Below are 21,165 nucleotides of genomic sequence, written 5' to 3' on the forward strand. Positions count from 1 at the left end.
TTTTCCAAAGCACCAGAGGGCAGGACAAGAAACAATGGATGGAAATTAATCAAGGAAGGAAGCAACCTGGAATTGAGGAGAAATTTCCTAACAGTGAGGACAATTAACCAATGGAACAGCTTGCCTTCAGATGTTGTGAGTATCATCACAGGAGATTTTTATGAAGAGACTGGACAGTTACTTGCCTCTCTTGCTTGAGAGAGGACTGGACTAGAAGACCTCCAAGGTCCCTTCCAGCTGTATTCTGATTCTGATTCTGGTGGCTGAAAGGATGGAACAGTCTATCATAGACAGGCTGTTCATCCAGATTTTGCTTGTCAGCAGGTTGCAAAAGGTGATCACATGACCCCAGGACACTGCAACCATCATAAATATGAGCCAGTTGTAAGCATCCAAATTTGGACCATGTCACCATTGGGTCGTAAGTGGGAAAAATGGTCATAAATCACTTTTAAACAGTGCCTATGTAACTTCAAGGGATGTGGTGGCTTAGTGGGAAGACGCTGAGCTTGTCAATTGAAAGGTTGGCAGTTCAGCGGTTCGAATCCCTAGTGCTGTGTAACAGGGTGAGCTCCCGTTACTTGTCCCAGCTTCTGCCAACCTAGCAGTTTGAAAGCATGTAAAAAATGCAAGTAGAAAAATAGGGACCACCTTTGGTGGGAAGGTAACAGCGTTCCGTGTGCCTTTGGCATTGAGTCATGCCGGCCACATGACCATGGAAATTTATTTTTATTTATTTATTTATTTATTATTCATACTTTTATACCGCCCTATCTCCCTAGGGACTCAGGGCGGTTTACAGCCATATAAAAAAAACATATATATATACAAAGTAAAACATTAATTTAAAAAACTTATTACATAGGCCAAATATTTAAAATAGAGATATAAATGATAAAACCCCATTTAAAACCAAATTTAAAATTTAAACATTTAAAATTTAAAAAATCTAGTCCAGTCCTGCGCAGATAAATAGATGTGTCTTAAGCTCGCGGCAGAAGGTTCGAAGATCAGGAAGTTGACGAAGTCCTGGGGGAAGCTCGTTCCAGAGGGTGGGAGCCCCCACAGAAAAGGCCCTTCCCCTGGGTGTCGCCAGTCGGCACTGCCTGGCTGACGGCACCCTGAGGAGTCCCTCCCTGTGAGAGCGCACGGGTCGGTGGGAGGCATTCGATGGCAGCAGACGGTCCCGTAAATAGCCTGGCCCTATGCCATGGAGCGCTTTGAAGATCATTACCAAAACCTTGAAGCACACCCAGAAAACCACAGGCAGCCAGTGCAGTCTGCGCAGGAGAGGTGTTACATGGGAGCCACGAGGGGCTCCCTCTATCACCCGCGCAGCCGCATTCTGAACTACCTGGAGTCTCCGGGTGCTCCTCAAGGGGAGCCCCATGTAGAGAGCATTGCAGTAATCCAGACGAGATGTCACGAGAGCATGAGTGACCGTGCATAAGGCATCCCGGTCTAGAAAGGGGCGCAACTGGCGAACCAGGCGAACCTGGTGAAAAGCTCTCCTGGAGACGGCCGTCAAATGATCTTCAAGAGACAGCCGTCCATCCAGGAGGATGCCCAAGTTGCGTACCCTCTCCATTGGGGCCAATGACTCGCCCCTAACAGTCAGCTGCAGCTGCAGCTGACTGTACCGGGATGCCGGCATCCACAGCCACTCCGTCTTGGAGGGATTGAGCTTGAGCCTGTTTCTCCCCATCCAGACCCGTACGGCTTCCAGACACCGGGACAACACCTCGATAGCTTCGTTGGGGTGGTCCGGTGTGGAAAAGTACAGCTGGGTGTCGTCAGCGTACAGCTGGTACCTCACACCGAAACCACTGATGATCTCACCCAGCGGCTTCATATAGATGTTGAACAAGAGGGGCGAGAGAATCGACCCCTGAGGCACCCCACAAGTGAGGCGTCTCGGGGCCGACCTCTGCCCCCCCGTCAACACCGTCTGCGACCGATCGGAGAGATAGGAGGAGAACCACCGATGAACGGTGCCTCCCACTCCCAATCCCTCCAACCGGTGCAGCAGGATACCATGGTCGATGGTATCAAAAGCCGCTGAGAGGTCTAATAGGACCAAGGCAGAGGAATAACCCCTATTCCTGGCCCTCCAGAGATCATCCACCAACGCGACCAAAGCCGTCTCAGTGCTGTAACCGGGCCGAAAACCGGACAGGAACGGGTCTAGATAGATGGTTTCCTCCAGGTACCGGGGGTAGTTGACATGCCACCACACTCTCTACAACCTTCGCCGCGAAGCGAAGGTTGGAGACCGGACGATAATTACCTAAAACACTGGGTCCAGAGAAGGCTTCTTGAGGAGAGGCCTCACCACCGCCTCTTCAACACCGCCCCTCCAACAAAGAAGCATTCGTAATCCCCTGGAGCCAGCCTCGTGTCACATCCTGTGTGGCCAGCACCAACCAGAAGGGACACGGTCCAGTAAACATGTGGTGGCGTTCAACCTACCCAGTAACCTGTCCATGTCCTCGGGAGCCACAGGGTCAAACTCATCCCAAATAATCTCAACAAGACGGCTCTCTGACATCCCACCTGGATCTACCCAATTTTGGTCCAGACCGTCCCGAAGCTGAACGATTTTGTCGTATAGATAACCACTAAACTCCTCAGCACGTCCCTGCAACGGGTCATCCCGCTCCCCCTGTTGAAGGAGAGAGCGAGTTACCCGAAACAGGGCGGCCGGGCGGTTATCTGCCGACGCAATGAGGGAGGAGACGTAGCAACGTCTTGCTTCCCTCATTGCCACTAGATAGGTCCTAGTATAGGACCTAACCAGTGTCCGATCAGCCTCCGAACGACTGGACCTCCAGGAACTCTCTAGGCGTCTTCTCCGGTGTTTCATCCCCCTCAGCTCCTCGGAATACCAGGGAGCTGGTTGAGACCTACGCTGGGTCAGAGGCCGCAAAGGCATGACACGATCCAAGGCCCCTGCCACGGCCTGTTCCCAAGCCGCAACAAGTTCCCCGGCCGTGCCGTGAGCCAGACCCTCAGGAAATGGCCCAAGCTCCGTCTGGAACCTCTCCGGGTCCATCAGGCGCCTGGGACGGAACCAACGTATTGGTTCCGTCTCCCTGTGGTGTTGAGTGGCGGTCAGAAAGTCTAGGCGAAGGAGGAAGTGATCTGACCATGACAAAGGCTCGATGACTAAATCCCTCAAGTCCAGATCCTTCAACCACTGACCAGAGATGAAAATCAAATCCAGAGTGCCACCCCCACTGTGAGTAGGGCCATCAACTACTTGAGTCAGGTCCAAGGCCGTCATGGAAGCCGTGAACTCCCGAGCAACTGAAGATGACATGCCGGTCGATGGCAAGTTAAAGTCCCCCATGACAATAAGTCTGGGGGTCTCCACCGCCACTCCAGCAAGCACCTCCAGAAGCTTGGGCAGGGCTGCTGTCACGCCGCAAGGAGCCAGGTACGTGACAAACAAGCCCATCTGACATCTATGACCCCACCTCACAAAGAGGGATTCACACCCGGCAATCTGAGGTACAGTGGTCTCCCTCGGCTCCAGACTCTCTCTAATCACAACCGCCACCCCTCCACCTCTACCCTGGGCCCTCGGCTGATGGAAACCCGGTGGGCACATTTGAACAAGGGGCACGCCCCCTTCTGTGCCCAACCAGGTCTCCGTAATGCCCATAAAGTCCGCGGCACCCCCCTGGATAAGATCATAAATTAGGGGGGCCTTATTGACCACGGACTGTGCGTTGCACAGCATCAGCCAAAGGCCCGGGCTCTGAGGGTCTTGACCATCCGGGAAACGGGAGAAGTCTGAGGGCTCGGGGCGCGCGATCGCCTGCAAACATCGAGCGCGCGCCCCCATAAAACGATATGAGCCCCCACTTCCGCCATATCTGCCCCTCCTACTTACCGTATTTATTTTATTTATTTATTTATTATTTAAATTTTTATACCGCCCTTCTCCCGAAGGACTCAGGGCGGTTTACAGGCAGATAAAATAAACAGTACTATTACAAAATAAATACTATTAAAATACCACTAAAAAACTTATTCAATTTGGCCGCAATTAAAATTTAGCAAATAATAAAACCCATTAGAAACCCATTAAAAACCCATTTAAAACCCTTAAAACCCACAATTTAAAACTAATCCAGTCCTGCAGATGAATAAATGTGTTTTAAGCTCATGACGGAAGGTTCGGAGGTCTGGAAGTTGACGAAGTCCTGGGGAGTTCGTTCCAGAGGTGGGAGCCCCACAGAGAAGGCCCTTCCCTGGGTGTTGCCAAATGACACTGGCTCGCTGACGGCACCCTGAGGAGTCCCTCTCTGTGAGAGCGCACGGGTCGGTGAGAGGTATCCGGTAGCAGTAGGCGGTCCCGTAAGTAACCCGGCCCTATGCCATGGAGCGCTTTGAAGATGTTCACCAAAACCTTGAAGCGCACCGGAAGGCCACAGGCAGCCAGTGCAGTCTCGCAGGATAGGTGTCACACAGGAGCCACGAGGGCTCCCTCTATCACCCGCAGCTGCATTCTGACTAACTGAAGCCTCCGGATGCCCTTCAAGGGAGCCCCATGTAGAGAGCATTGCAGTAATCCAGGCGAGGCGTCACGAGGCGTGGTGACCGTGCACAGGGCATCCCGGTCTAGAAAGGCGCAACTGGCGCACCAGGCGAACCTGGTAAAAGCTCTCCTGGAGCGGCCGTCAAATGATCTTCAAAGACAGCCGTTCATCCAGGAGGGCGCCCAGTTCGCACCCTCTCCATCGGGGCCAATGACTCGCCCCGACAGTCAGCCGAGGACTCAGCTGACTGTACCGGGATGCCGGCATCCACAGCCACTCTGTCTTGGAGGATTGAGCTTGAGCCTGTTTCTCCCCATCCAGACCCGTCGGCTTCCAAGCACCGGGACAACACTTGATAGCTTCGTTGGGGTGGCCGGTGTGGAAAATACAGCTGGGTGTCATCAGCGTACAGCTGGTACCTCACACGAAGCCACTGATGATCTCACCCAGCGGCTTCATATAGATGTTGAACAGAAGGCGAGAGGATCGACCCCGCGGCACCCCACAAGTGAGGTGTCTCGGGCCGACCTCTGCCCCCTGTCAACACCGTCTGCGACCGATCGGAGAGATAGGAGGAGAACCACCGATAAGCGGTGCCTCCACTCCCAATCCCTCCAACCGGCGCAGCAGGATACCATGGTCGATGGTATCAAAAGCCGCTGAGAGGTCTAATAGGACCAGGGCAGAGGAACATCCTCTATCCTGGCCCTCCAGAGATCATCCACCAACGCGACCAAAGCCGTCTCAGTGCTGTAACCGGGCGGAAGCCAGACTGGAGCAGGTCTAGATAGACAGTTTCATCCAGGTGCAAGGAAACTGATATGCCACCATACTCTCTACAACCTTCGCCACGAAGGAAGGTTGGAGACCGGACGATAATTACCTAAAACAGCGGGTCCAGGAAGGCTTCTTGAGGAGGGTCTCACCACCGCCTCTTTCAAGGTGGTCGGAAGACTCCCTCCACCAAGGAAGCGCTCGTAATAGCCTGGAGCCAGCCTCGTGTCACCTCCTGAGTGGCCAGCACCAGCCAGGAGGGCACGGGTCCAGTAAACATGTGGTGGCATTCAACCTCCCCAGCAACCTGTCCATGTCCTCGGAGCCACAGGGTCAAACTCATCCCATAAAATGTCACCAAGACCACCCTCAGCCGTCTCACCCGTCACTGCAATCTTGGTCTAGGCCCTCCCGAGCTGAGCGATTTTATCGTATAGATAACCGTTAAACTCCTCAGCACGTCCCTGCAACGGGTCATCCCGCTCCCCCTGAGGAAGGAGGGAGCGGGTCACCCGAAACAGGGCGGCTGGGCGGTTATCTGCCGATGCAATGAGGGAGGAGGCGTAGGTACGCCTCGCTTCCCTCATTGCCACTAGGTAAGCCCTAGTATAGGACTTCACTAGTGTCCGATCAGCCTCGAATGGCTAGACCTCCAAGAACTCTCTAGGCGTCTTCTCCGGCGCTTCATCCTCTCAACTCCTCGGAGAACCAAGGGCGGTTGGGACCTGCGCGGGTCAGAGGCCGCAAAGGCACGACACGGTCTAAGGCCCCGCGCGGCCCGTTCCCAGGCCGCAACAAGTTCCTCAGCCGAGCCGTGAGCCAGACCCTCAGGAAATGGCCCAAGCTCCGTCCGGAACCCTCCGGGTCCATCAGGCGCCTGGGGCCGGAACCAGCGTGTCGGCTCCGTCTCCCTGCGGTGGTGAATGGCGGTCAGAAAGTCCAGGCGAAGAAGAGAGTGATCTGACCATGACAAAGGTTCAATGACTATTTCCTTTAAGTCCAGATCTCTCAACCACTGACCAGAGACAAAACCAGGTCCAGAGTGCCACCCCGATGTGAGTAGGGCCATCAACTACTTGGGTCAGGTCCAAGGCCGTCATGGAAGCCATGAACTCCCGAGCTGCCGTTGATGGCGAGCGGAAGATGGCAAGTTAAAATCCCCATGACTAAAAGTCTGGGGTCTCAACTGCCACTCCAGCCAGCACCTCCAGGAGCTCGGGCAGGCAGCTGACACGCAGCAAGGAGCCAGGTACGTGATCAGCAAACCCACCTGACACTTATGCCCCCACCTCACAAAGAGGGATCCACACCCGGCAAACTGAGGTACAGTGGTCTCCCTCGGCTCTAGACTCTCTCTAATCACAACCGCCACTCCCCCACCCCTACCCTGGGCCCTCGGCTGATGGAATGCACGGAAACCCGGTGGGCACATTTGAACAAGGGGCACGCCCCTTCTGCCCAACCAGGTCTCCATGCGCCCATAAGTCCGCGGCACCCCTGGATAAGATCATAAATTAGGGGGCCTTATTGACCACGGACCGTGCGTTGCATAACATCAGCGAAGGCCCAGGCTCTGAGGTCTTGACCATCCGGGAACGGGAAAAGGGCGAGGATCGGGCGCGCGATCGCCTGCAAACATCGGCGCGCCCCTAGACGATATGAGCCCCCACTTCCGCCATATCTGCCCCTCCCACTTACCGTATAAATAAGACCACCCTCAACAAACGGAACACAAACTCCCCCCGTGACCTTCGAACCTATTAACTTACCGCCGCGAGCACACGCAGGAACTGGACCCCCACCCGACGGGTTTCCCCCAACACCTGCCCTTACCCTCCCACCCCTTAAAAATGCCCTATCTAAAAAAAACCAAAGGCTCTTCCTCTTCGCATGCCACCTCTGTGGGTCCCAAGACCCGTCATTGAGGCTGGCCCTCGGGCCATTCCTGTGAGGCAGGGGCACCTCGCAGGCGCAAGAGTTCATGTGCAGCGTAACGCATAGAAAAGTATGAATCGGTGAAAGATGATAAGATGACAAAATCCCAGGTGGTAGGGCGTTAGCAAATGATGAAACCTCCAATGGATGTCCAGTTGTCAAATAGGACAAATAAAAGCTGGAACCAGATAATAAAGATGATAAAACCGAAGAAAGTAGACCGACAGCATCCATGGTGAACCTATGGATAAAGTTCCTACAGAAAGATCTTAATAAGGTAGAAATTACTATCAGTCTGTCCATAGTCCAGTCCAGAAACCCATGGGGTACAAAATGGATGGCATTACGGTCCCCACCATCGATGTCCGTTGTCAATTTCTCCACCGAAGCCTGTCATACCGCCCCCTCCGCCAAATACTCCGAGAGCAGGCTGCTCAGGCCAAAACCTGTCCACAGCCGGCTACTGACTCCAAAAGGCCACAGGTCCCAATGTGGCAGGGAGCCAAATCGGATAGATGAAAAACCAGGCAGAGAAGGCGAATGCAGGCCGGGAAAACCTTCACCCCTTCAACGTTCGAAAGTCAGGGGGGCGGACAACTATAGGCTAGGAACAATCCTTCGCCCCTTCGATATTCAGAAGTCAAATGGGGGGGGCAGGCCATCAATAGAGGACACAGATGGAAAACGCGATGGAAAGTGCCATTAAATGAGAGACAAACCGCAGCCACGCCTCAGGCCTCGCCTCAGGCCTCACCTCCCACCGTGGCCTCACCACGCCCAACGCCGATGGAACCGCGGTACAGAGGACGCCGCTGGAAAAAACGCCTCGTGGCCCACCAGGGCCTCGCCAGGCGCAACAAAGCGCCGATGGGCAAAACAGGCCGGAAGTAATGCCGCAGCTGAAGTTGGGCCGAAATCGAGGCCGGAGCCGGCAGCAAACAGCGGGCCTCCCTCGCGCCCCAAAGATGGCAGCCATCATCCAATTCGCCGCTCTTCCCTCGGCCCCGTTCTCGGCTGCCGCAAACCCGAGAGGGTCAGAAAACCTCTCCTGCGGCAGCCAGGAAGATGATCCAGTAGACCGAGGGACAGGAGCAGCTCGGTAAGTCACCCAAAGTCCACCATCCTGGGAGAATCATCCAACGCCGATTCCGACTCCCCTAGCAAACCACCATACTTGCGCATGCGCAGAGCCTTTAAAAGCATTTTAAAGGAAATGTCATTGGACAGTGCTGGCTCTTCGGCTTTGAAACAGAGATGAGTACTGCCCCCTAGAGTCGGGAACGACTAGCACATATGTGCAAGGGGAACCTTTACCTTTACCTATGTAACTTCAAACAGTCACTAAACAATGATCATAAGTAGAGGACTACCTGTAATTCAGAATTATTAACTATCGAAGTCACAGTGCACTGCTCTAATAATCTCAGTTCAAAAATCATTGTGATCAGTTGTTCTAGAACTCCAACAAGTTTCAAGTGGAGATCCTTGGTCAACTATGTCAATATTTTAAAATATTGTTAAAAAATAATTTTACAAAATGGCATGGCGATGAGCGGGTGGGGGAAGAAGATTGGATGCAATAATCAATAGGTCTGTCCCCATCTCAAAGTGACCCTTTTAATCAAATTGCCATCAGTGACCCCAATCACAAAGTCTTAGGTGGTCCCTCAGATATTGATTGGGCAGTGCACATTCTGCAAATTGATAAGGGAGGGTCTCAGCAAAACTTTAAATACAAAAGATGATTGCAAGTTTGGAGAATGCTGGTGAAGAGGCTCTTGCAAATGATCACCTGGATAAAACCAAAATGGACTATTAAATGAATATGAGAAGTCTCTCGTGCTTGATTAAGACAAAAGTTTTCTTTCAAACTTGTGAAATCTAAGGGACAATGTTTCTTATTGGAGGCAGTTTTAAAAAGACAACAGAGCGCATCCTAAATTTAGAACAAGAGCTCGGTTTCTCCAAATCATGGTCCAGATCTAGAACTGAATTGGGATTAAACAAATTCTGGAAACTTGAGCCAAGGTGGACAATCTGAATCTGACCATTGAAATGAGCAAATGGACAAGAGTGGCATAATAGAAATTAATTGAATATAAACTGTAAAAAAAAAACCTCAGATGTAACAAATTATCAAAAGCAATAACAGGATATAATCACATTTTAAACAAAGCAAAATACAAACCATCAGCTGAAGGCCACATTAAGACTAACTGCAATAAAATTAGATGTGAAGCATTAAAAGCCCATTACATAAAAATGTCTTTAACGTCTTTAACGGTTAAAAAAAAACACACACACACATAAAGGAAACCCTCCGCCTTCTCTCTGCCCATTTATCAAATGTTCCAGAATAGTCCAACAATACATTTCTCTCTTAACACTGATTTTGACTGGAAGTGTTTAGAAGGCCTATCAGAGCAGAAAGCTGGGTTACAAATCAAACAAAGAAGGAGGGTGAGGACCAGGATAATGATGATCGTATACCATCAAATGAATGTCAATTCTTGGAGACCATACTGATAGGTTTTCTCCAGGATGATCAAGCCCAACCTGGCCCTCAAATAAATAATGAATAAAACTTGAATTCCCAGATATAGGGAACTATATAGGTTTCCTCAGAAATAAATTCAATGGTGTGCTTATTTGTCTCCTAGATGGGTTATTTGAAATTATCTCATTAAATCTTTATAAGTGGTAGTATTAGGCAGGTTATATTTAGAGACACTGACATTTAAAAAGACACCCAGGGAGCTCAGCATGCTGCACTCATGTCTCTCAGATCCAAGTCCAATATTTGTATTCTTCAGTTCTCCATTTTCTGCAGCTATCCCAAGACACTGTCATTTGCTTTTAAATTTGCTCATAAATAATTTCGACTTTGGTCAATGTTGGAGGGCAACTTCACAGATGTCACAAAGGAAGAAAAGTAGGCCATTAAGAGGCAGAATAAATAAATCATGTATTTATTTCAATGGGAATAAATTAATTTTTTAAAAAATCACACCTGTACCATAGCCGGATGGTTTGATCATATGCAGATGGTGCAACAAAAATATTTACAACTCAAAGGACAGACAGATTTGTTATTTGGCATATTTTTCTGAAAGCTTTTAGCTTCTAATACGGAGCTATTTCCCTTACTCTCTCAACATCTTTCAAAGGATCATTTAATAAAGATGTTTTGCAAAAGAGCATCTGCTGTGCGGTGTATCCTCAATAAACCTGGCCATAATTCAGGCTGGAAACACTCTTTTCCCATTTATTGAGAAGGCGGCTAGAACACTAGACAGTAGCATAAATCGTGCTATCATTTTATGTAGCAGGGAGAATATATTTTTCTTCCTCTGCAAATTAACTGAAGATGGTAGACATCAGTAATTGATACATATTTACCAGGCCCTCCTAGATTGTCAACTTCATAATCACAGTGTAACCTCAGATTTAGGAATGTCACTTACATTTTATAATTATTTATTTGTCCCAGCCTCATATAAAGAAGCCTCTATGTTACAAATCTTTCCCTTTTTAAAATGCTAAGGCAATATTGTACTCATGAGGCATGTACTCATGAGGTTACGTTTTAAATTTCATTGTGATTGAACCACACTACTTGATTAGACATGGAGAAGGAGAAAGAGAATAGAGAAAGAAATACAGAAGAAGGAAGAAAGAGAAAAGGGTGGAGGAAGAGGAGAAGGAAAGAGGATAGAGATCAAGGAAGAATGAAAAACAGAAGAAAATGAAGATAAAGGATGAAGACAATATAACAAACCAGACAACTGGTTGTCCTTTATGTAGGAGATGAAATTAGGTTTATCCTATCTGAAATTAGTTAAGGAAGGTACACTAATTCAAGCAACTGGTTGTCCATGCAGAAGGTACTTATTAAACATGTTTGTCTTCTTAATGTTATATCTCTCTGGGTAAAAATACAATGTAGAATTAATTATGATAGCTGTTGTTACAATAGTTTATACTTTTTATAGTGGAATGGTAAACAGTACCTTACCATTTATAAAATACCTTCATAAAAGACTGGCTGGAAAAATTGTTATGATATTCTTTTACTATCTTATATTCTTTTAAAATATAGGTATCCTTTGGAATATAGAACTGATAGTGTCGCCAATTTCTATTAATATTGTTTTACTCTGTTGGTATTCTTTAGTACATTTAAAAACAACTAAAAATGATTATTATGAAAAATTTAAGATATTAAAAAATATCTTAAATTGGTGAAAGGTAGACTCTGCCAAATTTTGATGGACAATACAAGTTATGAGTACAAAACTGATTTTGAGTTAAGGAGCATGTGTGTGCTTCATGGAATCTATTAGAAGCTACAATAGGCTGGCAAGGGAAAGGTGAGAAGGATTGGAGAAGAAAATGGGATTTCTAACATTTTTCCTTCTCTAAGTTAATCAAAATATACACATACCCATAGAAACACATGCCCCATACTATTTGAGTACGCTCACATCCTCTCCCATTTTTTAAATTTGGTTTTTAAACCATGAACTTTATCTTAACTTTTGTTCTTGAATCTTCAGTTTCAATCAATTATGACCTACTGCACAGTGAAAAATGCATGCACATTTTGGATAGGATCACCCAATATCAATATCAGGCAAAGGAGGTCATGAACAACTGGAAAAGAGAACAATGGGGGAGGGGGGAGAATCATTTAACATTACATGAACTGTTTAATTTCCTTGGAATCTGTGACAAAAATTATAGTGAAAAACAGCAAAACAAAACAAAACAAATAACCCCCAAACCCTTAGCTCTGTATGTATATGAAATTACTTTTTTCAGAAAGACTGTTTTTTTTATTGCAATATTGTTCCAACAAATCTTTATTTTCAAAAACATATGCTAGCAATACTATAGAATCAATAATGACATGCTTTTCAAAATTTCACCGCAGACAAATGATGTGATTTTTCAGATCACAGATTTGAAGAGATTGGGTTGAAGTTGATTGCTAGAATCTGGAAATAAATTAAATAATGTAAATCTAAGCTGTTGATGGACAAGGGAAAGGAAAAAAGCAGACAATGTATACAAAACATTTTATTTATTTATTTATTTATTTATTTATTTATTTATTTATTTATTTATTTATTTATTTATTTATTTATTTATTTATTTATTTTGTCACAACAATATATGTAGGTACATACAAAAAGATTATATAGTATATAAACACATGTATGAGTAAATATAGGAGGTATAAGCATATATATATATATATATATATATATAGGAAGAAGAAAAGAAAAAAAACAATAGGACAGGAACGGTAGGCACGTTTGTGCACTTATGCACCCCCCTTATGGTCCTCTTAGGAATGGGGTGAGGTCAATAGTAGAAAGTTTTTGGTTAAAGCTTTTAGGATTATGAGAAGAGACCACCATTTGTGAAGGGGTCCTGAGATGCCATAGGATATTAGTTTTAGGAGAAGTTTATCATGTACTACTGAGTCAAAAGCTTTGCAGAAGTCTATGTAGATTGCATCTATTGATTTGCCTTGATCAAGATTTGTAGTCCATATGTTTTTACAGTGGAGAAGTTGTAAGTTACATGATCATTTTTTCCTGAAACCAAATTGTTTGTTGGAGAGTAGGTTGTTAGTTTCTAAGTATGAGTAAGTATTTAAGTGGATGCTGTTGTGAAAGCAATAAAAAGACACTTAAGGAGCTGGACAATATTTGATTTTAAGGCCATGCCTATCAGAAAGAAGACAAAAAGGACTTTACTCAGACATGGAGCAGATGTAACTTTGGGACATAATTATTTTTATAAAAATATATTTTTAAAACACACTCTTTTTCATCAGATTAAATGAGAATTGGTAGACGATTCCCCCTCACCCTGCATGATGCTAATCAAAGGAATCTCCATCCTTGTTGCTATTAGTTTCTTAGTTCTCATTCACGTAGAACCTGTATCTGGTCATGAAAAATTGATTGGTTGCACTTTGCTCTGATTTTGTGGTTAGTGGTTTGGCTTTTGTAGCTTTCCATACAATCAGCAAAAGCATCAAGGCTTAAAATATTGAGGCGGAAGCAAAAACTTATATGTGATGAAATATTTTTTTAACTGTGCCCTATGCTTGCAAGTCCCTGGGCCCGTTTGATGTCTAGGAGATTTATTGTCCCTTATGAAAGCTCTGAATTTGTGGAAGATTCTTATATTGCAGTAAATATAGGCTTTGGAATGATAATATGCAGTGCTGTAACTTGCCAGGCATATTTGTAGGAATGATAATTACTTTAATATAAAGATTAATGCACTTGCATAATTCCTATTCATCTTAATGGAACGTGCACAGAAAAATATTGTATTGAATGGTACCCTGGGGTTGCAATAACCCACTTAACTTACAATTTAGCTAGTACACTAAGAAGAAATGACAACATATAAATAGTTGGCAGTGTACACGAGAAGAGATTTGGAAAGCTGCTGGCAAAATTAAATAAATGTAGCACCCTTCTTTGTTCCTGTGAAACATTTACTCATACAAGGCTCAGTAGAAGCTTAAAATGATCTAAGTGCCAGAGCTCAGTGTAACAACATCGCCAAAAAGGCATTAAGAGTTGTAAACCTAATCTTGCATAGCTTCTTCTCTGGTAATATTACACTACTAACCAGAGCATACAAAAATTTGCTAGACCAATTCTCGAATACACCTCATCTGTCTGGAACCCACACTGCATATCGGACAGTAACACAATTGAACACGTTCAGAAATATTTCACTAGAATAGTCCTCCACTCCTCAGCTCACAACAAAATACCTTATGTCACCAGACTTGAAATTTTGGGCTTAGAAAATTTAGAACTACGCCGCCTTCGGTATGACCTAAGCATAGCTCATAAAATCATCTGCTACAATGTCCTACCTGTCAATGACTACTTCTGCTTCAACCACAACAGTACACAAGCACACAATAGATACAAACTTAAAGTGAACCTCTCCAAACTCGATTGCAGAAAAAAATGACTTCAGGAACAGAGTGGTCAATGCCTGGAATACACTACCAGACTCTGGTTTCTTCCCCAAACCCCCAAAACTTTAACCTAAGACTGTCTACTGCTGACCTCACCCCATTCCTAAGAGGTCTGTAACATTAGAACCGTCCCTGTCCTAATGTTCCTTTTAATTGTATTCATTTTATGTATTCAGTTCATGCTTATACTTTTATATATTATCTAATACGTACTCGACAAATAAATATAAATAAATAAATAAAATCTTTCTTAGAGATATCCAGATATAGATAAGAACAAAGAATTTTTATAAGATGTTTTATAGATGGCACTTAGATCCCAAAAAATTATCACGCATGTATCCTAATATCCAAGCGAAATGTCTGAAAAAAGAAACTATAGCAGTAATGGTCCACTTTAATCCTGTTTACCTAGATTGGGCAAATTCATGTTCTGGATGTGACGAAATACATGTAGTCCTTGACTTCGTTAAGGACCTCCACTGCAGTCACATCTGACTTAAAAATAACTCAGTAGTCGTTTAGTGAGAGTTCAAAGTTACAACGGCACTGATAAAAGGGACTTATGACCATTTTTTGCACTTACGACCTTTGCATCATGTGATCAAAATTCAGATGCTTGGCCACTGATTCATATCTATGACCATTGTTGTATCCCAGGGTCATGGGATCACCTTTTGCAACCTTCTGACAAGAATAGGCAACGGGGAACCCAAATTCACTTAACAGCTGTGTTACTAACTTATCCACTGCAGTGATTCACTTAACAACTGGGGCAAGAAAGATTGTAAAATGGGTCAAAACTCACTTAACAAATGTCTCAGTTAACAACAGAAATTTTGGATCGAGTGTGGTCATAAGTCGAGGACTACCTATATACAGATACCCTGAAAATTGTACCTTGGAATAGCCAGACTTGGGAACTCAAAACAAGAGTCTCAATATGGGACTTAGTTGTGCAGAGAGTCCTGTTGAAGATCAAAATGACATTTAACCAATGGGGGGAAAAAACGATTTTCAACATGAACATCAATAAATACTTGCTGGGAAAGTCCAATTTAGTCACATCTGACTTAAAAATATCTCAGTAGCCCTCAGGTTCCTGTAAACTGGATGAACCCATACATCATCAGACTGGCTTTGCATTGGAGGTTATTGTCAGAGTCTCTGTTCCAAATTCCTCATGCAGACAATGCTGCAAGGCATAAAAAATTCAAAGGATAAATAGCTAATTCCCTCCTGAACTGTCCCAAGATAGGTTATTTGTTGCATAAATGCTTCCCACTTGAGAGCTGCCTGTCTCTCACTGGCTCTCCCCACCCTATCTCCAATACACATTGACCGGATGCTGTTCACAGCCAGAGTGCATAAAGCTACCTATGAAATTTTAATGAACATGGATCACAGAGAAGGCGAGGAGGAGGAGGAAGAAGAAGAATGAAAAAAAGAAAGAATAAACTAGATGAATGTAGCTCTACTAGGTAGATAGTATTTAAAAGATTATGGAAAGCTGATGGAGGATGTAAAATAGCACTGGTTTATTTGCTGTAAACTAGTTCTGTTTTATTTTACATATTTTAATTTCATATTATAGTTGTTTTACTGCATTTTTAACTGAAATTATATTGCACTGTCAATTGACACATTAACTATTGTTAACTGTTGTGGTTAGCAGTTGTAGAATCTGTGAACAGTGGTCGGCGTGCCCCAAATAAAAGGGGAAAGGTTTCATCCTTCAGTATAAGAGCAGAGCTGGAGCAGAGTTGGGTTTCAGCAGGTTCTGACCAGTTCTGGAGAACCGGTAGTGAAAATTTTGAGTAGTTCGGAGAACCAGGAATAAAAATTCTGACTAGCCCGCCCCCATCTATTCTCTGCCTCCCAAGTCCCAGCTGATCGGGAGGAAATGGGGATTTTACAGTATCCTTCTCCTGCCACACCCACCAAGCCAGGCCCACCAAGCCATGCTAGCGCCCACCAAGCCATGCCCACAGAACCGGTAGTAAAAAAATTTGAAACCCACAATTGAGCTGCAGCATTTCTTTAGGCTGGGCTATTCATCACAGCCTATGGGAAAAAATGACAAAACAGCTTTCAGGAACAGATGAATAGCTGATACTTATTGCTAGTCACTAAATAACAGCAGGGGAATCTGAGGAGCTATCTCACCTCAATGGGATTAGCCTGCCATGGTTGATCCAGTGCTGCAGATCCTGTCTGCTAAGGAATTTTGGCTGTCGGGGTCAAGGAAAAGAGCTTTTTTCTGCTGAGACCCTCACACTTGTGGAATTGTTTACTGTTGGTGGGTGCTCTCACCCTCTTGGCCTTTCACAGGGGTCTAAAAACCGGGCTTTGCTAGTTGGCTTGGATCCCGATGCAGATATTATAAGAAGAAGACCATGCCATCTATCTCTTTGGTCTTAACTCTTATGTAACTTTTTTATTTTAATTGCTTCTATATTTATCTCTATTATCATTTATAAACCAGCCAGACAACCCAGAGTTATCTTACTGGTGAGATGGGTATTTATTAATATAAAATTAATAAATAAGCAAGAAATCTGAGATTCTGGAGGTATATCCACACAGATATTCATTTCTCTGTATTGTGTCACATCAATAACACGTGAAGACTACAGATTAGGGTAAAAACAGTATAATAGAAGAGAGCCAGTTTGGTTTAGTCATTCAGATCCCCAGAAGATCATGAATTCTAGTCCTGCCTTAGACCTTGCTGGGTGATCTTAATCAGAATAGAGCTGGAAGGGAGTCTGGAGGTCTTCTAGTCCAACCCCCTGCTCAAGCAAAAGATCCTATATCATTTCAGGCAAGTGACTGTCCAGTCTGTTCTTAAAGACCTCCAGTGATGAAGGACTCACAACTTCTGAAGGCAAGTTGTTCTACTGGTTAATTGTTCTCACTGTTGGAAAATTTCTCCTTAATTCCAGGTTGCTTCTCTCTTTGGATTAGTTACCATCCACAGCTTCTTGCCTTGGGCCAGTCACTTTATCTGAGCCCTAAGAAGGAGGCAATGGCAAACCATTTCTGAAAAACCTTTCCAAGAAAACATCAGGGAGTTCTCCTTTGCTAGGAATCAAGACTGACTTGAAGGCACCCTGCCCCTCCAAAAAAAGTATTCACAGTTTAGTTTAGTTTAGTTTAGTTTAGTTTAGTTTAGTTTAGTTTAGTTTAGTTTAGTTTAGTTTAGTTTAGTTTAAGGTCATTGCACATGGTACAATGAAATTAAATGTTGTCTTCAGTGTACATTATAACTATAAAAATAAAAACACAAACATACATCCTTACGTTCTATATAATTGAAATTGAAAACCCAATATTGCATTATACCATATAAGCCTTATTTCTCATCATGAGCTGTATAAGAACAAGCACGTAGAATAAACTCAAGAAATTTCAGGAGCACTTTACAGAGGGTGCTGCCTCTGGGCTTCCTACCATTAACAAGCATGGATGATTTTTGTATGAATCGTATTTTGTTAATTATCAAATGAACTGTTTTCTTTTTAAAAAACTATAGGATAAAAGAGATTGTTTAGACTGTAACCTACTAGCTATCATTAAAAATCTTTTTTATCAGTTATTTGGAGGATTGAAGATTCAGAACCAGAAGTGGTATTCAGCCAGTTCGGACTAGTTCGGCCGAACCGGTAGCAGAAATCTCGAGTGGGCCAGCCCTCCCATCCTGTCTCTATGCCATCCTATTTAGGTACATTTTTCAGGCCGGTGTTGTGACCCAGGCCCAAATAGGTTGTAGTAGACGCACTCAGTTCAAAAACAAACAGACTTTATTAGAACAGCTGAGAATTAACTCCTTCTCAGCATAGTCCAAACTAAATCAAAACAAATTCCTCATAACACAAGTCTTCAGTCTTATCACCAACCTTGGTCTAATTAGGCAAACTGCCAAAGGCTTTTCTTGGAAAAAGTTCAAAAGCAGAAGAAGCTGACAAGAAATAAATTCAGCGAGACAAAAAGCTAATCTATCAACATTGTTTTCCGACAAAGAGCCAAAACGCCGTTGCTGGTCTTTTAAGCCTTATGGGAGGGGCCAATCATCTCCTGGCCCTACTCCCGAGTCGTCCTCTTTGCTTTAGCTGCTCTTGCCTTCTGGCAGCTCTTCTCATGCATGTTCCTCTGCCTCACTACTGTCAGCCTCTGGAGGCTCTGCACATCACTCCCCGATGGCCCTGGCCCCACCTCAGCCTCCGACACAGAGTCCTCATCTTGGCCTTCCTCAGCCTCCAGGACTGGTCCATGCTCTTCCTCAGCCTCATTGCTATCTGACTCAGCTGCCAACTCCACAGGCTGCTGGCAGACCACAACAGCCAGGCGCACGCGCAGAAGGCACATGGACCAGCAAAGCGCATGCACGGAAGTGGATGCGCATGCGTGGAAGGGGCGTGTGCGAGCGAAGTGTGCTCACATTTGCGAATGGGTAGGGAAAGTAAGTGAATATCGGCCCTGTTCAGAACAGCAGTTGTGAGAAAGCTAGGAAAAGTTGGAATGGAAGAGAAACAGGAGGAAAAGAACTGATAAGCAAAGACTGATAAAAAACTTTTTCGATGTCTTCATTCTATTAGATATGCTTGTGCTGTTTATATATGTCATATAAAACCCTCTCTCTTTTTTTCCCCCAGTTCAGGTCTCCAGGTAAGATTAAGGGGGTTGCCCTTTGAGAGCTGACATTATAAAGAACTTATAATTAAAGCACAAGCTGAATAATAATGCTCTATTGAAAAACTCTCTCTGTGTGTGTGTGTTTTAAAAAGAATATGTCAAAACTGCATTTTAATTGATCTTTTCACCTTGCTTTCCCCTGTTCCTTAGTAACCAGTGTTCATATTTCAGAAAGCAGTAAAACACGTTGCAGATCAATATTTTTTTTAATCCTGTTCCGTGGATGATTATGGAAAAAATGCATTCAAAAATGTATATTGGTTCATATGGTTGCATAATGACTAATGTGTGATGGGATATTAAGTGCAGGTAAGACTTATATAAATGATTTTTTATGAAGTTAATGAAAAATCATTATATCTGTAATAAACAACGATTTTTTTACTCTATTTCCTTACCTAATATTGTCATTTCTTGAATACTTTTCTGTAGCTGCCTATCTAAGTATATATTATAGATGCCTAACTCTATACCCCACAATTCTTGTGTTAGTCATTCATGTAAACATATCTAGCTTACAATGATCATATAATTCTATCCATTCATTTCATTTATTTGCAAAGAAAATGAATTAGGAGAGATCATGCCTAAATAATCTTTCTCCTTCCTGGAAAGAAAATCCTAAACCGATAAATTTGTTCAACTTCTCTCCCGTTTAAGATGCTAATTGAGCTATTGATACATTATAAGCAAAAAAGTATCTGTGGTTAATTTGTGTGTGAACATTCTCTTGGGTATTGAGCTATGTATATCTGTCAGCCCCATTAAGAAGACCAGATCATGAAATCAGTGCTGCAGAAAGGCTAAAATTACATTTATTGAGATTGTCTATAAATAACAGAATCTTGCAAATTCTGTGATTATACTGTACATTTATTTATTTGTTTATTTATTTATTTTATTTTATTTATTTATTTTGTCAAAAAAGGAGACCCCAGCTTAGTCGAAAACTACAGACCAATCTCTCTATGCTGCGTCACCTGCAAAGTCATGGAATCAATCATCAACCAATCCATTACCTCACACTTAGAAGCAAACAACCTACTCTCCAATAAACAATTTGGTTTCAGGAAAAAATTATCATGCAACTTACAACTTCTCCACTGTAAAAACATATGGACTACAAATCTTGATCAAGGCAAAACAATAGATGCAATCTACATAGACTTCTGCAAAGCTTTTGACTCAGTAGTACACGATAAACTTCTCCTAAAACTAAAATCCTATGGCATTTCAGGACCCCTTCACAAATGGATATCTGCTTTTCTGTCTAACAGACAACAAGTGGTCAAAATTGGCAATGCTCTATCAAATCCTGTTCCTGTCAAGAGTGGCATTCCTCAAGGCAGCGTCCTTGGACCAACACTCTTCATACTATACATTAATGATCTTTGTGACCATATCTCAAGTAATTGTGTTCTCTTTGCTGACGATGTCAAACTATTTAACACCACTGATAATACATCTATCATTCAAAAAGACCTTGATCATCTAACCGCTTGGTCTAAAACTTGGCAACTCCAAATCTCAACCAGCAAATGCTCAGTCTTACATATAGGAAAAAAGAACCCAAACACTAAGTACTTGCTTGATGGACATTACCTTACAGATGACCCCCATCCCGTTAAAGACCTTGGAGTTTTCATGTCAAATGATCTAAGTGCCAAAGCCCACTGCAAATACATAGCAAAAAAGGCTCTAAGAGTTGTAAACCTAATCTTGTGTAGCTTCTTTTCCAAAAACACTACACTACTAACCAGAGCATATAAAACATTTGCTAGACCAATTCTAGAATACAGCTCACCTGTTTGGAACCCTCACCATATCTCTGACATCAATACAATTGAATGTGTCCAGAAATATTTTACAAGAAGAGTTCTCCATTCCTCTGTAAACAACAAAATACCTTATTCCACTAGACTTGAAATCCTGGGCTTGGAAAACTTGGAACTCCGTCACCTTCGACAAGACCTAAGTTTAACTCATAGAATCATCTATTGTAATGTCCTTCCTGTCAAAGACTACTTCAGCTTTAATTGCAATAATACAAGAGCAACCAATAGATTTAAACTTAATGTCAACCGCTTTAATCTAGATTGCAGAAAATATGACTTCTGTAACAGAATCATCAGTGCTTGGAATACTTTACCTGACTCTGTGGTCTCTTCTCATAATCCTAAAAGCTTTAACCAAAAACTT

The sequence above is a fragment of the Ahaetulla prasina genome, chromosome 2, assembly GCF_028640845.1.
Source record: "Ahaetulla prasina isolate Xishuangbanna chromosome 2, ASM2864084v1, whole genome shotgun sequence".
Classification (NCBI taxonomy): domain Eukaryota; kingdom Metazoa; phylum Chordata; class Lepidosauria; order Squamata; family Colubridae; genus Ahaetulla; species Ahaetulla prasina.